Source organism: Mixophyes fleayi, chromosome 3, assembly GCF_038048845.1.
Source record: "Mixophyes fleayi isolate aMixFle1 chromosome 3, aMixFle1.hap1, whole genome shotgun sequence".
NCBI lineage: Eukaryota > Metazoa > Chordata > Amphibia > Anura > Limnodynastidae > Mixophyes > Mixophyes fleayi.
In genome coordinates this window covers 223,865,897-223,887,494 of record NC_134404.1, presented here as the reverse complement: position 1 = coordinate 223,887,494, position 21,598 = coordinate 223,865,897, and the positions used below count along the sequence as shown (strand labels likewise).

Genomic DNA, 21,598 nt, shown 5'->3' with positions numbered 1-21,598 from the left:
TTCACACATTCTGCAGTATCGTGTGCTACATATATTGGAGAACAAAAATTTGGAGGATAAAGTAGGGAAAGATCAAGACCCACTTCCTCCTAATGCTGAAGCTGCTGGCACTAGTCATGACATAGACGATGAAATGCCATCAACGTCGTCTGCCAAGGCTGATGCCCAATCTCCTAGTAGAGGGCATGTAAAATAAAAAAAGCCAAAGTTCAGTAAAATTAGCAAAAAAAGGAAATTTAAAACATCTGAGGAGAAACGTAAAGTTGCCAATATGCCATTTACGACACGGAGTGGCAAGGAACGGCTTAGGCCCTGGCCCGTGTTCATGACTAGTGGTTCAGCTTCACCCAAGGATCTTAGCCCTCCTCCTCCTCCCCCCCCTACAAAAAATTGAAGAGAGTTATGCTGTCAGCAACAAAACAGCAAACAACTCTGCCTTCTAAAGAGAAATTATCAGAAATCCCCAAGGCGAGTCCAAGGGTGTTGGTGGTTGTCAAGCCTGACCTTCCCATCACTGTACGGGAAAAGGTGGCTCGGGAGGAGGCTATTGATGTAGCTGGCGCTGTGGAGGAACTTGATGATGAGGATGCTGATGTGGTTATTGTAAATGAGGCACCAGGGGGGGAAACAGCTGATGTCCATGGGATTAAAAAGCCCATTGTCATGCCTGGTCAGAAGACCAAAAAATGCACCTCTTCGGTCTGGAGTTATTTTTATCCAAATCCGGACAACCAATGTATGGCCATATGTAGCTTATGTAAAGCTCAAATAAGCAGGGGTAAGGATCTTGCCCACCTAGGGACATCCTCCCTTATACGTCACCTGAATAACCTTCATAGTTCAATGGTTAGTTCAGGAACTGGGGCTAGGACCGTCATCAGTACAGGGACACCTAAATCCCTTGGTCCTGTTGGATACACACCAGCAACACCCTCCTCGTCAACTTCCTCCATGATCTCCATCAGATTTAGTCCTGCAGCCCAAGTCACCAGCCAGACTGAGTCCTCTTCAATACGGGATTCATCCGAGGAATCCTGCAGCGGTACGCCTACTACTGCCACTGCTGCTGTTGCTACTGTTAGTCGGTCATCTTCCAAGAGGGGAAGTCGTAAGACCGCTACGTCTTTCACAAAACAATTGACCGTCCAACAGTCGTTTGCCATGACCACAAAATACGATAGTAGTCACCCTATTGCAAAGCGTATAACTGCGGCTGTAACTGCTATGTTGGTGTTAGACGTGCGCCCGGTGTCCGCCATCAGTGGAGTGGGATTTAGAGGGTTGATGGAGGTATTGTGTCCCCGGTACCAAATCCCGTCGAGATTCCACTTCACCAGGCAGGCGATACCAAAGATGTACAGAGAAGTACGAGCAAGTGTCCTCAGTGCTCTTAAAAATGCTGTTGTACCCACTGTCCACTTAACCACGGACATGTGGACAAGTGGTTCAGGGCAAACAAAGGACTATATGACTGTGACAGCCCACTGGGTAGATGCATCGCCTTCCGCAGCAACAGCAGCAGCTGCATCAATAGCAGCATCTACACAACGGCTGCTCGTGCAAAGTCAGGCAACATTGTGTATTACAGGCTTTAATAAGAGGCACAACGCTGACAACATATTAGAGAAACTGAGGGAAGTTTTCTCCCAGTGGCTTACCCCACTTAGACTCTCATGGGGATTTGTGGTGTCAGACAATGTCAGTAACATTGTGCGGGCATTAAATATGGGCAATTTCCATCACGTCCCATGTTTTGCACACACTGTTAATTTGGTGGTGCAGCATTACCTCAAGAGTGACAGGGGTGTGCAGGAGATGCTTGCGGTGGCGCGCAAAATTGCTGGACACTTTCGGCATTCTGCCAGTGCCTACCGCAGACTGGAGAACCATCAAAAAAGTCTGAACCTGCCCTGCCATCACCTCAAACAAGAGGTTGTAATGCGCTGGAACTCCACCCTCTATATGCTGCAGAGGATGGAGGAGCAGCAAAAGGCCATTCAAGCCTACACAGCCACCTACGACATAGGCAAAAGAGTGGGGATGCGCCTGAGTCAAGTGCACTGGAGACTGATTTCCGTGTTGTGCAAGGTTCTGCAGCCATTTGAACTTGCCACATGAGAAGTCAGTTCCGACACTGCCAGCTTGAGTCAGGTGATTCCCCTGATCAGGCTTTTGCAGAAGCAGCTGGAGAAAGTGAGGGAGGAGCTGGTACACCATTGCGATTCCACCAAGCATGTAGCTCTTGTGGATGAAGCCCTTTGTACGCTTTGCCAGGATCCGAGGGTGGTCACTCTTTTAAAGTCAGAGGAATACATTCTGGCCACCGTTCTCGATCCTCGGTTTAAAGCGTATGTTGTGTCTCTGTTTCCGGCGGACACAAGTCTACAGCGGTGCAAAGACCTGCTGGTCAGGAGATTGTCCTCTGAAGAGGACCGTGACATGCCAACAGCTCCACCTTCATTTTCTTCCACACCTGTGGCTGCAAGGAAAAAGCTCAGTTTTCATAAAAGACCCGCTGGCGGGGATGCTGAGAACATCTGGTCCGGACTGAAGGACCTGCCAACCATTGCAGACATGTCTACTGTCGCTGCATTGGATGCTGTCACAATAGAAAAAATGGTGGAGGATTATTTTGCTGACACCATCCAAATACACATGTCAGACAGTCCATATTGTTACTGGCAGGAAAAAAAGGCAGTTTGGAAGCCCCTGTACAAACTGGCTCTATTTTACCTGAGTTGTCCCCCCTCCAGTGTGTACTCGGAAAGAGTTTTTAGTGCAGTGGGGAACCTGGTCAGTGAGCGGCGAAGGAGGTTGCTTCCTCAGAACGTTGAAAAAATGATGTTCATAAAAATGAATTATCAATTACTCAATCAAGTACAGCATTGGCCTCCAGATACTACAGAGGGACCTGTGATTGTGGAGTCCAGCGGGGACGAATTGATAATGTGTGAGGATGAGGAAGTACACACTGAAGGGGGTGAGGAATCTGAGGATGAGGACGACTTCTTGCCTCAGTAGAGCCTGTTTAGTTTGTACAGGGAGAGATGAATAGCTTTTTTGGTGTGGGGGCCCAAACAAACCAATCATTTCAGCCACAGTTGTTTGGTAGGCCCTGTCGCTGAAATGATTGGTTTGTTAAAGTGTGCATGTCCTATTTCAACAACATAAGGGTGGGTGGGAGGGCCCAAGGACAATTCCATCTTGCAACTCATTTTTTGGCATTATGTGACCGTTCAACAGTCGTTTGCCATGAGCACAAAGTAAAACAAAATTAAAACCTATTAAACAAATTAAACCAAAAGTTAAATGCCCTGTCTTAATAAAAAAAAGAGGTATTGACGTCCTCAAACTACTGTTCTGTTTATAACTTAGAAACACTACACTTGAAAGCTTGATCCTTTAAATGAAAAAGTCACTCTTCATTGCACGAATATTTGCAACAGGGACAGTTTTTTGGTTAACAAAGTCAACAAATAACACTTCGACCCTGTCTGTCTTTCACATACTTGATGGGATCTCAATGATGAATGTTCAGTACCATGGTCGTCTAAAACAAGAGGTATTGACGTGCTCGAACTACTGTAGGGTTTATAACTTAGAAACACTACACTTGAAAGTCGGAGGAGGTATTGTGGCCCCGGTACCAAATTGGGTACCGGGACCACTCCACTATGCAGTCCAGAAAGCTACCTCGGTGAAACGTTTTGGACTAAAAATAATATTGTGAGGTGTTCAGAATAGACTGGAAATTAGTGGAAATGATTGGTTTTGAATGTTATTGAGGTTAATAATAGCGTAGGAGTGAAAATAAAAAAAAACAACTTGATTTTAACACTTTTTATGCTTTTTTCAAAATAAATCCGAATCTAAAACCTTAAATCCGAACCAAAACCTTTCGTCAGGTGTTTTGTGAAACAAATCCGAACCCAATACCTCAAGCAAATCCGAACCCAAAACACGAGACACCAAAAGTGGCCGGTGCACATCCCTACAAGAAACATAATCCTATATCAATCAATATCAAGGATGATAGCTTAATATATGTCAACTAACAAGTATCAATAACTGAACACAAGAGCCGACAGATTCTGTCTCTCCAGTTCCATCAGTAAAATCGGTTACTCGTTATCTGTCATTCCGTGGACTTAAGGGCTATTATGGCTGCTTGAAAGACGTGAAACCGATTGGTCAAGTTGGATGTTGTTCATGTGAGGGAAACAATCGTGCCAGGCACAGCATGGGTGTCTTACATGTTCAGCAATGTGGTGTGATGCAGGGGCGGATCTAGGCAATTGCTCTACCCGGGGCGATTTTAGGGGAAGCGATTTAGGCCCCGCCCCCTTTCTGATTTCTAAGGCTGCCGCGGCTGCACAGTATGTGAAGGTCCGTTCGGCAGTGACAGTGTGCTGCCCGGCTGCTCTGATTGTGTTTAAAACACAATCAGAGCAGCCGGGCAGCACACCGTCACTGCCGCACAAACCTGCACAGTGTGCAGCTGTCGGCAGCAAACCCCTGCTAGGGGGGGTGGGCGATTGCCCCGATCGCCCCCCCCCCTCCCCTTGAATCCGCCACTGGTGTGATGAAGGGTTGAGTGTGTGATGGTGAAAATGGACATTGATCAGAAGAGTTTGTAATCATACAAAGGGTGAAAAACAGTGGTGCTGGGTGGATAGTTGATTCTAAACTAAATAATCACACATCAGTTAATTGGCTGCAGTAGAGTAATTTTACAGGCATACCCACAGGAGCGGATTGGGAATTTAAAGCGGCCCTGGAAAAAATTATTGACGTGGCTTCATGTGGGCGGGGCCAACTCAAATGTAGGTGTGGCCAACACAAAAGTAGGCGGGGTTTAGAACTCTTGGAATTTGGTTGGGGAAACATTTACGAAAACCCAGTTGTGATGACTTAATACACAGTGGGTCATTTCTAAAGAAATGCAGGGAAAAAGCTGCTAGTCCTGTGTTATAAAATTGCATTAATCCTTTTGCATGATCTGGGACTGGTTTATGTCTCTGTGCTCAAACGTGTTTAGTTATCTACCAACACATCTTACCAATATTCCCTTCATAGATATCTGACTTTGTTTAATAAGTTTAACTATTACGAAACATGTTGACGCAATCTTATCTGATCAGTCTGCCAGAGCAGCATATGAGCACCTCACCACACTGATGCATCTTCCCCTGACGTCAAGAGATACAGACTACCAGTGAAATCTCTGTTTAATAAATAAAAATGTGTACTGTGTGTTTAAAAAATGCATTAAAAATAATCCTTATAATAAATGGCTATCCAGTGATTTTCTGATGTTGTTTCTTTAGCTCTTGTGGGGCATTTCCTGGGACAGAAGTCTGATAGGCAGGCAAGTCCTGAAATGGGAACACTCCCAGGGAGAAAAGAAGATTGCAAGAATCTAACAATAGGATTAAATATAGGGAAGGAGGGTAGGTGCTGATGCTAGATGGCAAGTTAGTCATAGATTCTTGCAAACTTTTTTTTTTGCTTTTCGAGAAGATTTGGCATGTACCAACAGCTGATGGGTAGAATAGCCCTCATCTGGTGGTTGTGCTTTGAAATTGTAACCTTTGGTCACCATAATGGTTAACCAAAGTACACTCCTTGTTGATGAATATCTAGCTGCACTCATTATGGCAGGTAAAGAAACTTTTTTTGAAACTGCCTTAATTGTTGCTGCCCCTCTGACCAGATGGGGTCTATACTGTATTAATAATCTTATTTTTCATTGCAGTTAGTATTCAACCCTTGATCATATTAACTATGGCTTCTCTATAAGCGGCTGTTTCTAGAAGTTATGAATATTTGAGTAATGTTCAGCCTTAGTAGGGCTATGTGCTGCATGTAAGATTTTAAGACCAACACAATAGAAAGAGAAGGATTGTGTGAGTACTTTATAAGGTCTAATACAGTGACATTTTCTCTAAAGGAAAAATTCTTTGTTCTTCCCTTCAAAAGGATGTGGTAACCGTACGGTGTTTCAGTAAGCCAGGTGTGTCTGTGCATTGGACAGATATGTCTACTTCTATCTCTTCTTGTTTTTTTCTAAATAAAGCCAGCTTTAGGGGTGCAGTTTTTAGTGGGATAATAAGTCTGCTAATTTGTTTACCTCTCCTAAGGCAAACTTGTTTTTGTAATGGACAGGTCTACATTTCTAAAGCCTCCCTGCATAGCTCTGGACCATGTGCCTCCCATTTTGTTTAAGTAAGTGACTGCAAACAACTTTTCTAATTGTATTAGAATGTACAGTCTCTGTCAGTGGAATGAGACTAGGGTTTTGAGACCTAATTTTAATGCTCTCAGTTCTGGTAGGTTTCATCATCATCATCATCACCATTTATTTATATAGCGCCACTGATTCTGCAGCGCTGTACAGAGAACTCATTCACATCAGTCCCTGCCCCATTGGAGCTTACAGTCTAAATTCCCTAACATACACACAGAGAGAGAGACTAGGGTCAATTTTGATAGCAGCCAATTAACCTACTAGTATGTTTTTGGAGTGTGGGAGGAAATCCACGCAAACACAGGGAGAACATACAAACTCCACACAGATAAGGCCATGGTCGGGAATTGAACTCATGACCCCAGCGCTGTGAGGCAGAAGTGATAACCACTTAGCCACCATGCTGCCCCATGTGTATGTTTACTATTTCTCTTAACCATGTGACCCCTTGTTTATTCTGAGATGATGCTCAACAACCCTCTAGAGAAGCATCTCTTCTGACTATTAGATTGGGCAATGTCTTTATAAACAGATGCGGAGGGGTGGAAGGCATAGTGCACCAATGCCTGCACCTGTATAACTGTTTTTATCAAAGGGATGTGTGGAGACCATGAGTTGTTTCAAACGCTTCAGTTTGCACAGGAGGAATTGGGACTCTCTTAATAGGAGAGGTGTGTGGAAGAAACCTAATAATAAGGCTACCAGTTTTCCTATTATCTGGGCTAATTTCCCGATTGGTAGTGAAAGAGATTGGGAAATATTTTATTGTGCATTGGTAATTTTCTTTGGAGCATAAAACAGGGGTTTCTAGAATGGATCTTAGAAAGTAAGGGTAAGGAGGGATTTGTTTGAAGTTTCTTTCTTCTATGAGAACTAAATGATTTGGATGCATTATGACCATGTCATCCAAATATATGTTTCTGGAGCAGCTGACTATCTCCTTTATAACCCTGAATATAAAGGGGACATTGGAGAGACTGAATTCCATCACTATCCATTGGAATGTATGGTGTCTATACTTGAAATTAAAATTAAAAGGAGTCTGCAACTCACTAGACAGGGTAGTGTCTGGTAGGGAAAATGTACATATTTGTTTAAAGACAATTTTATTGAGTGACAGTACAGGTCATACATGAAATGATATAGTGATACAATACTATGAATCAACACATCCAAAGACTATAAAGTCAATGAATTGTGGAATTGCAACAGAAATCAAGGTAAGAGAAGAGAGGGGAAAGCTGCGTAGATCCAGCTGGAATGGGAATACTGGTTTTGGGAGGACCAAAAGATTACACTAGAATGCATTCCCCATGTTATAGTGTCAAACGCTTTCGATGAATTGTTAACAATACTTCTAACGCACTCCATATAAATGTACTAAATTCCGGTGAGACGGGGATGTCAGTGAAACCTGGTATTAGAGACTTGAACTTGGGACAGAGTTACCAGGTAAAAGCATTCATCTGGGAGCATTGGCCCATATAGATCTAAAGGTGATGAAGACACAGACCTGGGACGGGACTTGATTCCACCTATAAAGCAAAGTATAAATGTGTCCCTTAATTGGGACACATATTGAAGCCTTTGATTTGTTTTTGTTTTTCATATCATAGACCAGTCCTCATGGATAAGGGACACCCTTATCTCCTGTTCCCACGTAGTCTCAAAGGAGAACTTATCCAAGGGAGGTGGGCAATCATTATTTTGTGGCAGAGATTAAACCCTTGGCTGTCAGATGGAACTGACATAGGGATTCCAGTTTAGAGCGATGGCGGCTCTGTCCATGAGGATATATGGATATATAGAAGTGTTGTTGTCAGGGTTGCGCATGAGGGATGAGTGAGGTCATGCTGTCTCAGCTGGTATTGGCTTGACTTCACCCAGAGGCGCGGAGTCTAACAGAGCGGAAGGTATTCACCAGGGATCCCTGCAAGGAGATTTGGGCTTAGCGGCTTCCACCCTGCAGGTTGCAGCCCTCTAAGTAAGATCCCAGTGAGACAGAACAGAGAGACAACTTGAGAGGCAAACTGAGGCAGAGGAATGAGGCCCAATGAAGAGTAGGGCACATGAGTCTCTAGTAGAACACTGGAGTGGAGGAGGTGATGACCCAGGATAGGGCTATCTACAGAGGGGTTGCTATGCAGAGGTCAGGATACGCAGCAGACGATGATCCACAGCTATTACCACTTGGAGGTGGAACGGATCAGCAGAGGTTTGCGGTACATCCAGGACAGGTATTGGGCGTTGATCACAGCGACTACCACTAATGACTGGAACAGGTAAGCAGAGATCAGCGGTACACAGGATATGCAGCAGACGATGAACCACAGCTATTACCACTTGGAGGTGGAACAGATCAGTGGAGGTCAGTGGTGCATGCAGGATAGGTAGCGGGCGTTGATCATAGCGATTACCACTAACGAGTGGAACAGGTAAGCAGAGATCAGCGGTACACAGGATATGCAGCAGACGATGAACCACAGCTATTACCACTTGAAGGTGGAACGGATCAGCGGAGGTCAGCGGTGCATGCAGGATAGGTAGCGGGCGTTGATCACAGAGATTACCACTAACGAGTGGAACAGGTAAGCAGAGATCAGCGGTATACAGGATATACAGCAGACGATGAACCACAGCTAATACCACTTGGAGGTGGAATGGATCAGCAGAGGTTTGCGGTACATCCAGGACAGGTATTGGGCGTTGATCACAGCGACTACCACTAACGACTGGAACAGGTAAGCAGAGATCAGCGGTAAACAGTATATGCAGCAGACGATGAACCACAGCTATTACCACTTGGAGGTGGAACGAATCAGCGGAGGTCAGCGGTGCATGCAGGATAGGTACCGGGCATTGATCACAACGAGGAGAAAGGAGCTGCTTCAGGCCAGGTGAAGACTTGAAGAACCAGCACTGAAAGGTGAAGGGAGGAGCCTTATAAAGGAATACTGACCAATGACCAGATAGGCCAGGTAACACAGGTGAGGCAATTGCAAAGGCGCAGTCTGCTGCTGACAGGACAGCATGCACAAAAGGGAGAATCAGGATGAGGGCTGGCGTGCCGATCCTCAAGTGGAGATACCAGGAGACCGGAGTGTGACAGTTGTGTTTTTATATCTATGAAAATGTTTGCCTGTGAGGGGTAATTTGGATTCAGAAAAGGAGCCTATTCAGTCCAGATTGCTGAGGAATTTGATCTTGTCCTGTATCCAAATTGGGAAGGTGTTTCCTAGGAAAAGTTCCACAGAGGGCCCAGCATGGAGAGTAGGTGATGAGATGGCATTGTCCTATCCCAGAGGCCACAGGAGAAGTGCATGGTAGGTATACTTCTGTCATGTATACTTACCTCTCCTCGCTCCAGCGCCATCCCTGCCTTCTCCATCGAAACTGCGCTTTCAGGTATTGGTGGTCACATGACCGCAACTCGGGGTGGGGAATTTAAAACTGAAAGTGTATTTAAACCTCACTCTTACACTCGTTCAGTGTGAGAGCAACTTGTAGGTGTCATGACTCCCATACCTGTGCTGTATCTTTGTGCCTCTTGGTATCCTGATTGTCTCCTGTGTACTAGTTTCTACTTGGCTGACCATTCCTGCTCTCCTGCATTTGTGTACCGATTCCAGCTTGTTGGCTTCCCGCTGCCTCAGTGTTAACTGCCAGATACTGTTACTTGACCCGGCTTGGCCTGACCCTGATTCCGCCTGCTGATTCTGTACCTCGCCGCCAGATAGTATTACCAGACCCAGTTTGTCCAGACCCTGATTCTGTCTGCTGATTCTGTACCTCGCCTAGCTGTCTGACTACTCTCATCACTATAATATCCTATATACCAGTGTCTACATCTTCAGCAGTGCTATATCTGGAGGCAGGTGCGTGGACCGCAACCTGCAAGCCCTCGGCAGTAAAGCCTATGCTGTCTTGCGGTGGTTCTTGGTGAACACCGTGGGGATCGTCAGACTCCGCACCTCTGGTCAGACGACACCAACCTAGATTAGCACCAGAATCCTATTCTATTCGTTACAACTCCTTATTGAAGAAAATATTTATGGTAGTTTTAAACCTGAGCAAACCACTTTTGCTATCATCAGTCTGATGTGATCGTTTCCCAGAACTGGACTTTTTACCTATGGCTGAGTGTTTCCATAAGGAGACACTTACCAAAATATCCCCTTTATCATACATCTCACCAGTTTCATCCCGTGTGGTTCAATGTGTGCTTTGCTTTCCCTTGGTTACCGCTATCTGCTGTTCAGCCTGGCGTTCCTCTATCATCGGACGCCATCTTGCCTAGTGGTCTCCGCATGCGTTTCCCTGGGAACCTGAAAAACCTCTGCTCCACAGTGATTGGATCATCTGTAGCTAGTTCCCTTTATAAGGGCCCTCCTCCCTTTAATAGGTGTCAGATCATCAGGTCTCTCTACCTGATAGGAAGCATTTCCTCTGACTCCTGTTGTTCCTGACATCGTGGATGGTGCAGCCTGTTGCTACTCAGAATACCTGTGCTGCTCACTGCTTCCCAGCAATTACCTGAGCAGCTCATCTCTACTCAGCAATACCTGTGCTGTTCACTAACTGTCAGCATTATCTGTGCAGCTCAGAATTCCTGTGCGGCTCACTGCTTCTCAGCAACTACCTGTGCAGCTCATCACTACTCAGCAACACCTGTGCAACATATTACTTCCCAGCATTATCGCCGCAGAGCATCGCTCATCATTGGTCCTGTTCCAGCGTTATAACACCTGTGTGGATCTCAGTACTATTGCTCTCTACAGCTCATTGCGTCCCAGCATTACCACCGCAGAGCATCGCTCATCATTGGTCCTGTTCCAGCGTTATAACACCTGTGTGGATCTCAGTGCTATTGCTCTCTGCAGCTCATCACTTCCCCGCCATATTAATTCAGCTTCCCTCACAGTCAAGACCTGTAGATTCACTGCAGAGCATCGCTCCTCATCGGTTCTGTTCCAGAGTTATACGCCTGTATGGACCTCAGCTCTCCAGCTCTCTGCTGTGCATCTCTTCACAACTACTTGGTGGTTCTTCTCTGCTCTGCGACCCTAGAAGACAGCGACCAGCGGTGGAGAGCAGCCAAGGCCATATTCCCTTGCAGGAATCCCCAGTGAACACATCTCCACCGTTAGACTTTGCACCTCTCTGGGGGTAAGCTGTCACTCTAGCAGCGATCAGGACCATTCCCATTATCTGGCTTTCGTGACACACTTCTTTTACAGTAACCCCAATGACCTTGTTGTTAAATGCTCATGACTGGTTGCTTCTTCTATACTTGTGTAAGCACAGGGATTACAGGGTGACCATCCTACTCTGTAGGACCAACTCTCCATAGGAAAGGACTTGCTATTTTGTCATCTGCCACTTTGGATTAGTTCTTATTACAATTTGTCAGCCTAATTGGTCTTAGAGATACCCTTTATAATAGAAACTGGATCAATGTCTGGGGCAAATAATGTAGGGATGTCAGAGATCCTGGGAATGATTTATCAATACTAGCTCATCTTACCATGTCAGGAAGGAGCAAGAGGCTAGTTAGCAAAATCCCAGCCAGATTTATATAATTGCCCAGTAAGAACTAAAACATCTAGTGGGGAGATTTATACCAGTCAGACATAACCTGGTTATTTGTAGGTCACAACTCTTTCTTCTGCTAGTGGAGACAAATGACCTGGTAATTGTCAGCAGTCGCGGCAGCCGCGGGCACCGCAGCAACTCTCTGTGCCCTGCTGGTGGCGTCCCGGCCGTCTCCATGACGTTGCCTAGGCAACGTCTGGGATGCATCAGGCTCCCTGCTGCCGTGCCCGGCCAGCTGTCAAACAGCAGGGCTCACGCACGAAGGGTTGTTTAAGTTCAGATAATTATGGCTGAATAGGTTAACGCAGCTGGGCATTCTGCTTTTTCATTGGCAGTAGTGCCAGTAGATTATTTTGCAAAACCCTGCCCTGATTGGTCCTAAGCACTATTTAGGGCAGTGAGGACTAAGCCTCACTGCCGGTTATAGCGTTCTGTTTTCAGTATTGCTGCCTGCCTCTGTGCTGTGTTGGTGTTTAACCTTAGATTGTTCCCTAGTGTATGACCTCTTCCCGTTCCTGGATTCTGAATATTTGCCTGTGACCCTGGCCTTCTGCCTGTACCCGGACTGAGAACTTTTGCTTGTGACCCTTATCCAGCTAGCACCTGTCATCTCTACCTGTGCTCTGCCCATCCGCAGATCTCTGGCCGGTCCCTACTCCGTGTATTACCTCCTGTACCCATGGGCTGCCGTGTGAACATAAACTTGTACTACACTGAGTGTAAGTCCTGGGGGCATCAAAGTAACTGTGAGAATATCCAGTCTCTACAGGAAAGGCGGCTGCTATAGGTGAAGACCTCTACTGCTATAGTTCTACAAGTTTATGCCGCACTGGTTGCCATAACAGTAATACCTTCTAATTCCCGGTCCACTGTCTGGGGTGATGAGATATTTTAGCTCTCTAGAGATTACCTGTCATAAGGCGAAATACTGTAATTGGTGTTACAGCTACAGACAGATGATGTTTGCCTGCTATAGGCATATCTGGTTTGCCTGTAGGCTATTTGTGCCAACTATGGCATCCTTCAACATGCTGGCTATGGGCAGTTGCAGGAAATAAGGAAACTGTGCTTGAAGGAGCACCTCTGTACCTGGAAATATTGTGAGTTTTTTTTTGACTTTTTCAATTCATCAAAGGGGAAAACATCTGGGGCCTGATTCATTAAGGATCTTAACTTGAGAAACTTCTTATTTCAGTCTCTTTGACAAAACCATGTAACAATGCAAGGGGTGCAAATTAGTATTTTGTTTTGCACATAAGTTAAATACTGACTGTTTTTTTCATGTAGCACACAAATATCAACTTTAAATTTCAGTGTACAAATAAGCTATCAAGTATTTGTGCGCTACATGAAGTTTCTCAAGTTAAGATCCTTAATGAATCAGGCCCCTGGTGCTCTTTTATCCCCTGGAAGCGTTTCTGAATGATAGGGGAAGAGGGGTATAAATTCTCCCTGTGTCAATGAAGAGTCTATTGTAGTTTTGAGGTATTATTTTTTCTCTTCCTGATAATTATTTATTCCTTAGATGAGGAACTAGACTTGTTTGCCGTGAGTTTGTATTAGCTACAGACATTGGCTGAGTGCTGAGTTTGGCGTGTGACCGTACAGCAGCTTGCTTAGCATAATATACTCACATTTATACTTCTCATTCCCACAAAAAAAGCCTACTTTGTAAGCAGTTCTGACACTTACGACTCCTTATGCTTAAAGTGGCGGAACGGGAGAGGAAAAGGGCATGTAAACGCAGCCGAGTACGGTAAAGGCATGTTCATGTAATTGTAAAATGAGGGCTGGTGCAAATACATGCTAGCTAGCCCCTTCTGATTGTCTGATTGTGAATTGAACTCTGAAGCTGATAGATGCTTTCTTCATTGATCCTGCCTATATTATATTATTTAGTGGACATATTTCAACATTAATTCTATGCTACTTTCATTCATACAAGAAAAGTAAGATTACATATGCGGTAAACAGATTTTAAACAGATTAAAATAAACTTATATTTGGTAAGTCATAAAGTGCGTGTACCGGTTTCTTTATGGCCCCTAGGTCCGGAGCCTCTCGCTGTGGTAAGGGATAAGATGAACGCTCCCCTCCAGCAGCTCGTCAGCTGTTTCTCACAGCTCGATAGCTCTGTGAATTCTGGGTTGTTGCTGCCAAGTAACCGTTCTCATTGGACCCTACGCATTTTGTCATAATGACTTCATCAGGGGATGTCCAATCATCAGTACTATGCTGTTTTTATAGTGTCCGAGCCCAATCATATGGAGCATTTAGTCACTTCTCAATCGTATGCGTGTCGTATTTGTGATACACCAGAATTGTTCAGGATCTGGCAATAACAATATTTGTTTTTCTAGGACAAGTTTAAATGTAACCAGATATATAAAGAAGAGTCATAGTAAGGTAATTTGACAACACACGAAATATATATAAATATTGATATAAATAGTGAAGCCATGCATCCCATCCCACACCAACACTGGCCAATGATAAACTTAGTATAGTGAGGCACAGGGATTGATGTTTCACAAAGGAGGGAAAACTATCTATATACCGATAATATTACCATCTGAAATTTTATTTTAAAGGCATACTTGCTAATTTGTCACAAAATGGAAGACAAACTACAAACATAAGTGTTGTTGCCTCCTACAAAAAAGCTTTTAATTCAAAATCCATGTTGAACCCAAGGTATATATTCATTTGGATTCTTCTTGATTTAAAGTCCTATTATAGTCTCCTCCTCTCCAGTGTTGTTTAACTGATTTTATTGCTAGAAATTTAATTTCTGATGGATCCTTATCATGATGTAACTTAAAATGATTAGATAGGTTATGAGTTTCCAATCCTATCTCAATATTGCGAATGTGGTTGTTCACCCGTGTTTTTAATTTCCTGAATGTCCATCCCACATACTGCACACCGCATGGACATGAAATAAGATAAATGATTCCCATAGAGTCACAGGTGAGATGATCTTTTACATGAAAAATATCTCCTGTTGTTCTACATATAAATTGTATTGTAGGTTTGGTGTTAGTAATTCTCGTAGACTTGCAAGCTTTGCACTTTGTGCAATGGAAAAAAACTTTTGTCTTCTGTTTCTCCATAAGCCAGTTCCCTGTTGTTTTTGTTTCTACTGGCAAATGGCTATTGACCATTTATTGTTTTAAATTAGCGGCCTTCCTGAAAATGATTTTAGGATTCTTCGGAAGGATGTGAGAACAAAAAAAACTATTTAAAAAAATAATGTTTTTGTTTGCTTGTTTTTTTTTTTTTTTAAATCCCAGTTTATTAGTAGTACATTAACCTCATCTGCTTAATACAACCATCTGCAGCATAGGAACTGTGGCTTCCCCTGACTCTATAGAGGTGGGTTCTTGAATTACTTGATGATTGGTCGTCTCATGCCAGGTAAAATTATTTAATTGAAATCCTACCTTAACCCTTCCATTTTACTATGTGAGCCTCTCTATATGTTGAGTGAGAAAAGGAATTAGACTTGCTCAAAAATGAGAAGATCCTTTGAAAACATTAATATTCACTTACATATAGAATATACAAAATGTGCTATTTCATTGATACAAAACTCTATCAATTTTAAAATGCGCCATCACTTAAACATAGTGGCTGAACCAAAATATTCAAGGAATGGATACAGCCTATAAATTCACCCTTCAGTAATGGCCTGTCCCTTTCGAATCGGCTCCATTCTCTTGAATATTCAGTCAGCTTACAAAATGGCTGCCTCCACTGTCTGCACATAACAAGTGGACCTGAAGTTGACAAACTAACATTCACATTATTGACATCTACCAGGTTGTCCTCCTCAAAATACACACATCAGGGACAACAAGTTAATCAATTACAATCTGACAGATATTCATTTCCCTATACTATATAGGTTGTACCAGTGCTTTCAGTGACAAAAAAAAAGGTAAGACGAACCAGACAACAGATAAAGTTGTAGGAAAAGACTAGCGACAAGGCTGTATAGACAAGAGGGGCAACAGACAAGATGGATGGACATGAGGAGCAGTGGGGAAAGGCAGCAGCAATGTATAGAAAGGAGAACAGGCAAGAGACAATGAGGGACAGATATAAAGGGAGCAGAAATAAAGAAAAATATGGGAGATTTGAAGAAGCAAGTGGGCAGATTTCAGAGTACATATAGTGCAGTTCAAACAGGGGCATGAAGGGCCCACCAGGGATCTCTCCTACCTGTTCTTGTTGCTTTCACTACCTGTAGCTGTTGCTGGTGCCTTAAGGTCAGTTACTTTGTCTGGATCCTGGAACGTTGGGACCCTGCTTGGAAAAAGGGATAGATAGATATATGAAATATGGAAAACCTAGCATTGAGTTAAAACTAGGCGCCCATCAACCAGCTCTGACCTTAAATCAATAACACCCACATTTAATAATTAGGCTTTTCCTCCCTGTAACCATCCCCTGCATTAAATTAATAGTATTCATATTTAATAAATAAACCTATACCCCCAAACATTAAATATTAGTTACATTTAATAAATACACCTGTTTTCCCCAACCAGCCCAGACATTAAATTATTAGTATTTGCATTTAATAACTACATCTATCCACACCCCCCCCCCACAAAAAAGAAAAACAGCTCAGACATTAGGTTAATAGTATTTACATTTAATAAATAAATCTCTTTACAAAAAACAACCCGACCCTAAATAATTAGTATTCACATTAACTAAATAGCCACTATTCTCCCCAAACACAGCTCCACATTCAGTTATTAACCCCAAAACCACCGCAATAATTTATTTCATCACCCCACTTTAAATTATTCGGCACAACCATTGAACAGTTCCCATCATCGCCCCACCAAAAAAACAATACTTTCCACACACTACTAAACTATTAGTTGCCATCCACATCCATTAATTTAATAGCCACCTACCCCACCCACCACACATTTCTAGAATTTGGCAAAATCTTAAAATATGAATTTTCCACATCCCTAAAAATGAGTCTTTCAAGAGTTAATGCACATTAAATAAACATTAATAATGACCAGTAACATATAGGATCACCAGGCAAAGAGTGTTCCTAACTTACCTCTGTAAGGGAAACTAGAAGATGCAAAGAACAGCAGGGCTGAGTGTGTAAGTGCAGCCGAAGCCTGCACTACATGAACAAAAGTATTTGGCCACACCTGTTAATTATGAAATTGAGGTGTTTAAATCAGACCCGTTGCCAGAAGTGTGCAAAATCAAGCACTTAGCCTTGCAGTCTCCATTGGAAACATTTGTAGTACAAAATGGGTCATTCTGAAGAGCTCGGTGACTTCAGGCGTGGTTGTCACGATTCACAGCAGGGAATATGGTTCCTAAGTTTGTCATGCAGAAATACAGGTACAGGTAGGGGGACTCAGAGAGCAGAGATCTTGTAGATTAGTCACACTGAACAGCTGAGCTGAGATGCTGGAAAGGATGGTAAACTGTGAGCTTATATGCAGGAATAAGCAGAGCTGAGTCAGTCATGCAGAGATACAGGAAGCAGGTAAGAAATCTCTGTGAGCTGAGAACTGTAGACTAGGCACGCTGGTGCAGCTTAGCTAAGGTGCTGGAAAGGATGGTAACTCTGTGAGTTGATATCCAGGAATGAGCAGCTGAGTCAGTCATGAAGCAGGTAAGCTGGAGCCAGGGAGCCAAGTCGTCACACAGTCAGGGCTGACAAACAAAGAACAGTCAACTGAGTGTTGGCCCAGGTGCCTTAAATAGTGAGGTGATGACAGGCTTGGAGGAATAGGAGCACAGAGGAGAAGTTGTATCTGACAGGGCGGATCTGCGCATGTGCAGATCGATCCTGAATCAAGATGACCGCCGTCATAGGACGGACGCTGCGCCCGGCGTTGGCGGGGATCCCCACTTTTGGCAAGTGAGAGTATTGAGCCCCTTGTATTGGGGCGATATGTGATAGTGGTACTGTGATAGGGTCCACCTTTGCAATAAGACGGTTGCAAAGACCAATGCCAAGTTTCGGATAAAACCAATGCCAAGTGTTGGATAGAGTGGTGTAAAACACATCGGCACTGGACTGTGCAGCAGTGGAAACGTTTTCTGTGGAGTGATGAATCATGCTTCTCTGTTTAGCAGTCAGATGGGCAAGTCTGGGTTTGGTGGATGCCGGGAGAACGTTATCTGCCAGACTTTATTATGCCAACTGTGAAATTTGATGGAGGAGGGATAATGGTATGGGACTGTTTTTCAGGGTTTGGGCTAGGCTTCTTATCTCCAGTAAAGGGCAATCTTAATGCTTCAGTATACCAAGTCATTTTGGACAATACTATGCTTCCAACTTTGTGGCAACAGAGGGGGACGGCACTTTTCTATTTCAACATGACTGTGCCCCAGTGCACAAAGCAAGGGCTACAAAGACATGGTTTGATGAGTTTGGTGTGAAAGAACTTGACTGGCCCGCACAGTAATAAACTTCATCTCATGTTATTCCATGCCCCCAGAACCTGATAATTTCCCAACATCCATAATCTTCCAGACAGTGGCATGTTAACATTTCGGGGACAAGTAATTAACATATTCAATGTAAAATGTTTGTCCCTAAATTTTGTCCGATCAAGTTGCAACTTGATAAAACAGAAAAAAAAGCTCTCAATGTAGACGTGGCCATATATTTATTAAAGAAAGTGATTAAAAATATGTGCTTTTACTCATCCACACATCTGGTGGCACTGTCCCATTATCCAACCATTGTGGAACACAGTACTGATCTGCCTTAACCAACTTACAGCTGTACATATCTCCAGAGACCCCGCAATTTTTTTGCTCAATAAAGCCGCCCCATCTATAAGCAAACCAATGGACCGCCTAACACTCTAGGAAGACACTTCCCCCTACCAAACCAGAACTGATAAATAGATTATGGCACATCTCGTCTATGGAATACATTACAGCCCTCCTTATCAACACTCTTCCCAAATTTCACGAGACATGGATCCCCTGGTACAGATTACATGACTTCCCAGTTAAGGGTAGTTTGTAAATGAAACCTTCTAGCCCTCTCCATCATCATCCCCTCCCTGCTGTCCCTCTTCCTTTCCCTTTCTTCCAGACTCTCCCTCTAGTCTCTCTTCCTTTACAATAATATAGGAAAAATACTTAAACTCTATTGTTAAGATATAACGTGCAACGAATATTTGTGTCATACTGTTTTCTCTCATTGTACTTGTTCTACAATGTTGTCCATTGAACAAATTGTGAAAAATAAAGAGATTTAAAAAAATGTGCTTTTATACAGCTAATGTTTGCAGGTATAGGTGACGTAGTGTGGGAATAGTTTCCAATGTTTATACTTACTTTACACAATATCAAAATGTTCTGTACATCAAATACAACCATCTGCATAAGTAGGCCAAAACTAGAACATCTCCACATTTATCAAAGACAAGGATTCATACTGAAACTAAATAGACTATTTTGTTTCTTGTCTTGCCCTAGTTTTGCAGCTGGAAGCTTGAGGCTGCCCCATTCTTTTCTACGGCACATTTAATACATTGACTGTGTGTTCACTTGGTGTATTTCATATGTAATGTTTTATGAACATTTTACATGTCCCCACTTCACTTGTTTTTGAAGAGCTCTATTGATTACATTGCATAATACTAAAATTCATAAGCTGTCTAAACATGTAAAATGTTGTCCACAGACCATATGGTGAATACTTACTGAAAGCTTTACATGAATACAACACCCAGAGGCCACACTCCCAGACACTGCATTCAGCATCCTTAATCCTCACTAGATGTGTTCTCTGTCTTTAAGCTGTTAGTTTTAAGCAGCTGTTAATAAACTGAGCCATGGACCTTCTGTGGTGATGACTACACAGATAAGGGAATACTTAATGATACAACATGAATGACAAATGCCTAGAGTTATTATAAATATTTAACGAAATTAGTGGTGCTCTGTTCTGTATATGTTTGTGATTAGAAATTCCCATTGTTACAAATATGTGTTTTATTATTTTCATTTTGTTTACTCTCCAATATGGTCTTTGTAGACCTTATAGTAACAGTGGCTTACCATTGAAATGGTAGTAAAGATAGATTCTTCAAACACTTGTAGGTCCATGAAGTCCAAGCGTTGCCAGTTTCAAAACCAAATTTAAGATAAATAATTAAAATATTTATATATTTTAATTAAATAAATTATAGGATGGCAAAAAGGTGAGACTCCTACAGTGGACCAGAGATAGAGGTTTTGTCTCAAAGTGGTCTCCAAGGATCTGTCTATGGGTAATGGAGTCCCATGATTGACAGATATATAATACTTTCTAAAGGGAACCTCCTTATCCACAATCACAGGACATGACACACTGACATGTCCACTGGTGAAGAACCTTAATTCTGTGAAATTTGGATGGAGCAAATCAAACATTTTTGTCGGGTTTGGCACTGCAAGTGTTAAAAAGTATCTCTTTACATAATAATTACAATAGTGCAGGAATTAATGTAAACATGTTTTCCAGTGTTGAATTTACATGTTTAATGCTGTAGCAAAAAAGAATAACTATGTTGTTTATTTTTATTTTAAATTTCCATATGTCTCTCTCTTCTGCTTTAGCAATCAAATGATACATAACTTTCTTAATTTACCAGCTGCAACAAAGGATGTGATGTGAAAAGACAGTGAAAGGAATCCAGCTGATTGTCAAAGGTAAACCATATAAAGCAGTATGGCATACATTAATACATTGTTTTTCCTTTTAAATAATACATCTCGGTTATTACAAGTATAGTAACTAATTATTGAATTGTTGTAATTGATCTCACCCTTAATTCTCGGTATAATTGTTTTATTTCTATTTAAATATATGCCGGTCATTCCACAGACAATCAGCAGGTGGCTTACTTGAACAATCTGTGGAGAAGCAGGTACAGTATTTTGCTGTTGTGGGTCTAGCGTAGCCTACAAAGGCATAGAGGTAAAAGCGTTCAGAATACTACATAAGACTGCCAGGCAAAATAATGAGGGGAAGTATTTTACTATTTTCAGAAAGACATACAGGAAACTTTATTTTATTTATCCTACAGACTTATTAGAAGTAATATATTTACAATAATATATAATCCCACAGTTACTTAATTGCCTATTATTATTAACAAAATGCTGTAAATAGGTAATGCTTATGTTCTCAATCAGGTTATTGCTGTCAAATAATAAATACATTGTTGCAGGCATGATGTATCTATATAAGTGTTGAGCAACAGTGACTACATACAGTTCAGAAGCCCAGTTGGCATTAGTAGTTTTCCAGTTGGACATGAAGGAACCAGCATGGTGTGCTGATACACAGGCTCGGGTTTGTAGACAGTCCACATAATGGGGGCCACAGAAACCGGAATTAAAGGGGCGGCAGAAAATCCCTTATTTCTCATTTTATTATGTATGCCTGTCAACAGGAGAAAAAATATTGATCATGGTATTTATTTTTGGGTAGAACAAATGTATTTCTTATCTTTACTTCTTTTATACAGATATACATGAAGTGTGTGTTGGGGGAAGGGGGGTATGGAGATTTATGGTAATGGAGAGAAGGTGATATAAACCAAAATGAGTCAGGCACAATTTTTGTATCACCCATTTTTTGACTCTGCATCTTGTTAAAAGGCACTCACTCAGTCCAATCTCACTCCATTATACTAATTTTTTATATTCTACATGCAACATTTCTCACAACAATGGGTGGTACTTATTGGAAATTGTTCT

At 42.6% G+C, this 21,598-nt stretch overlaps 1 protein-coding gene across 1 annotated transcript in view; it reads left to right on the top strand.

Moving 5' to 3' along the window:
- The window catches only part of MYB (MYB proto-oncogene, transcription factor), an 88,391-nt gene that overhangs the window by 6,472 nt on the left and 60,321 nt on the right, over window positions 1-21,598 (top strand). The window contains exon 2 of the mRNA XM_075203186.1: window positions 20,453-20,545. The gene's annotated coding sequence lies outside the window, so the exon portion shown is untranslated. The remainder of the gene's footprint in view (window positions 1-20,452; window positions 20,546-21,598) is intronic.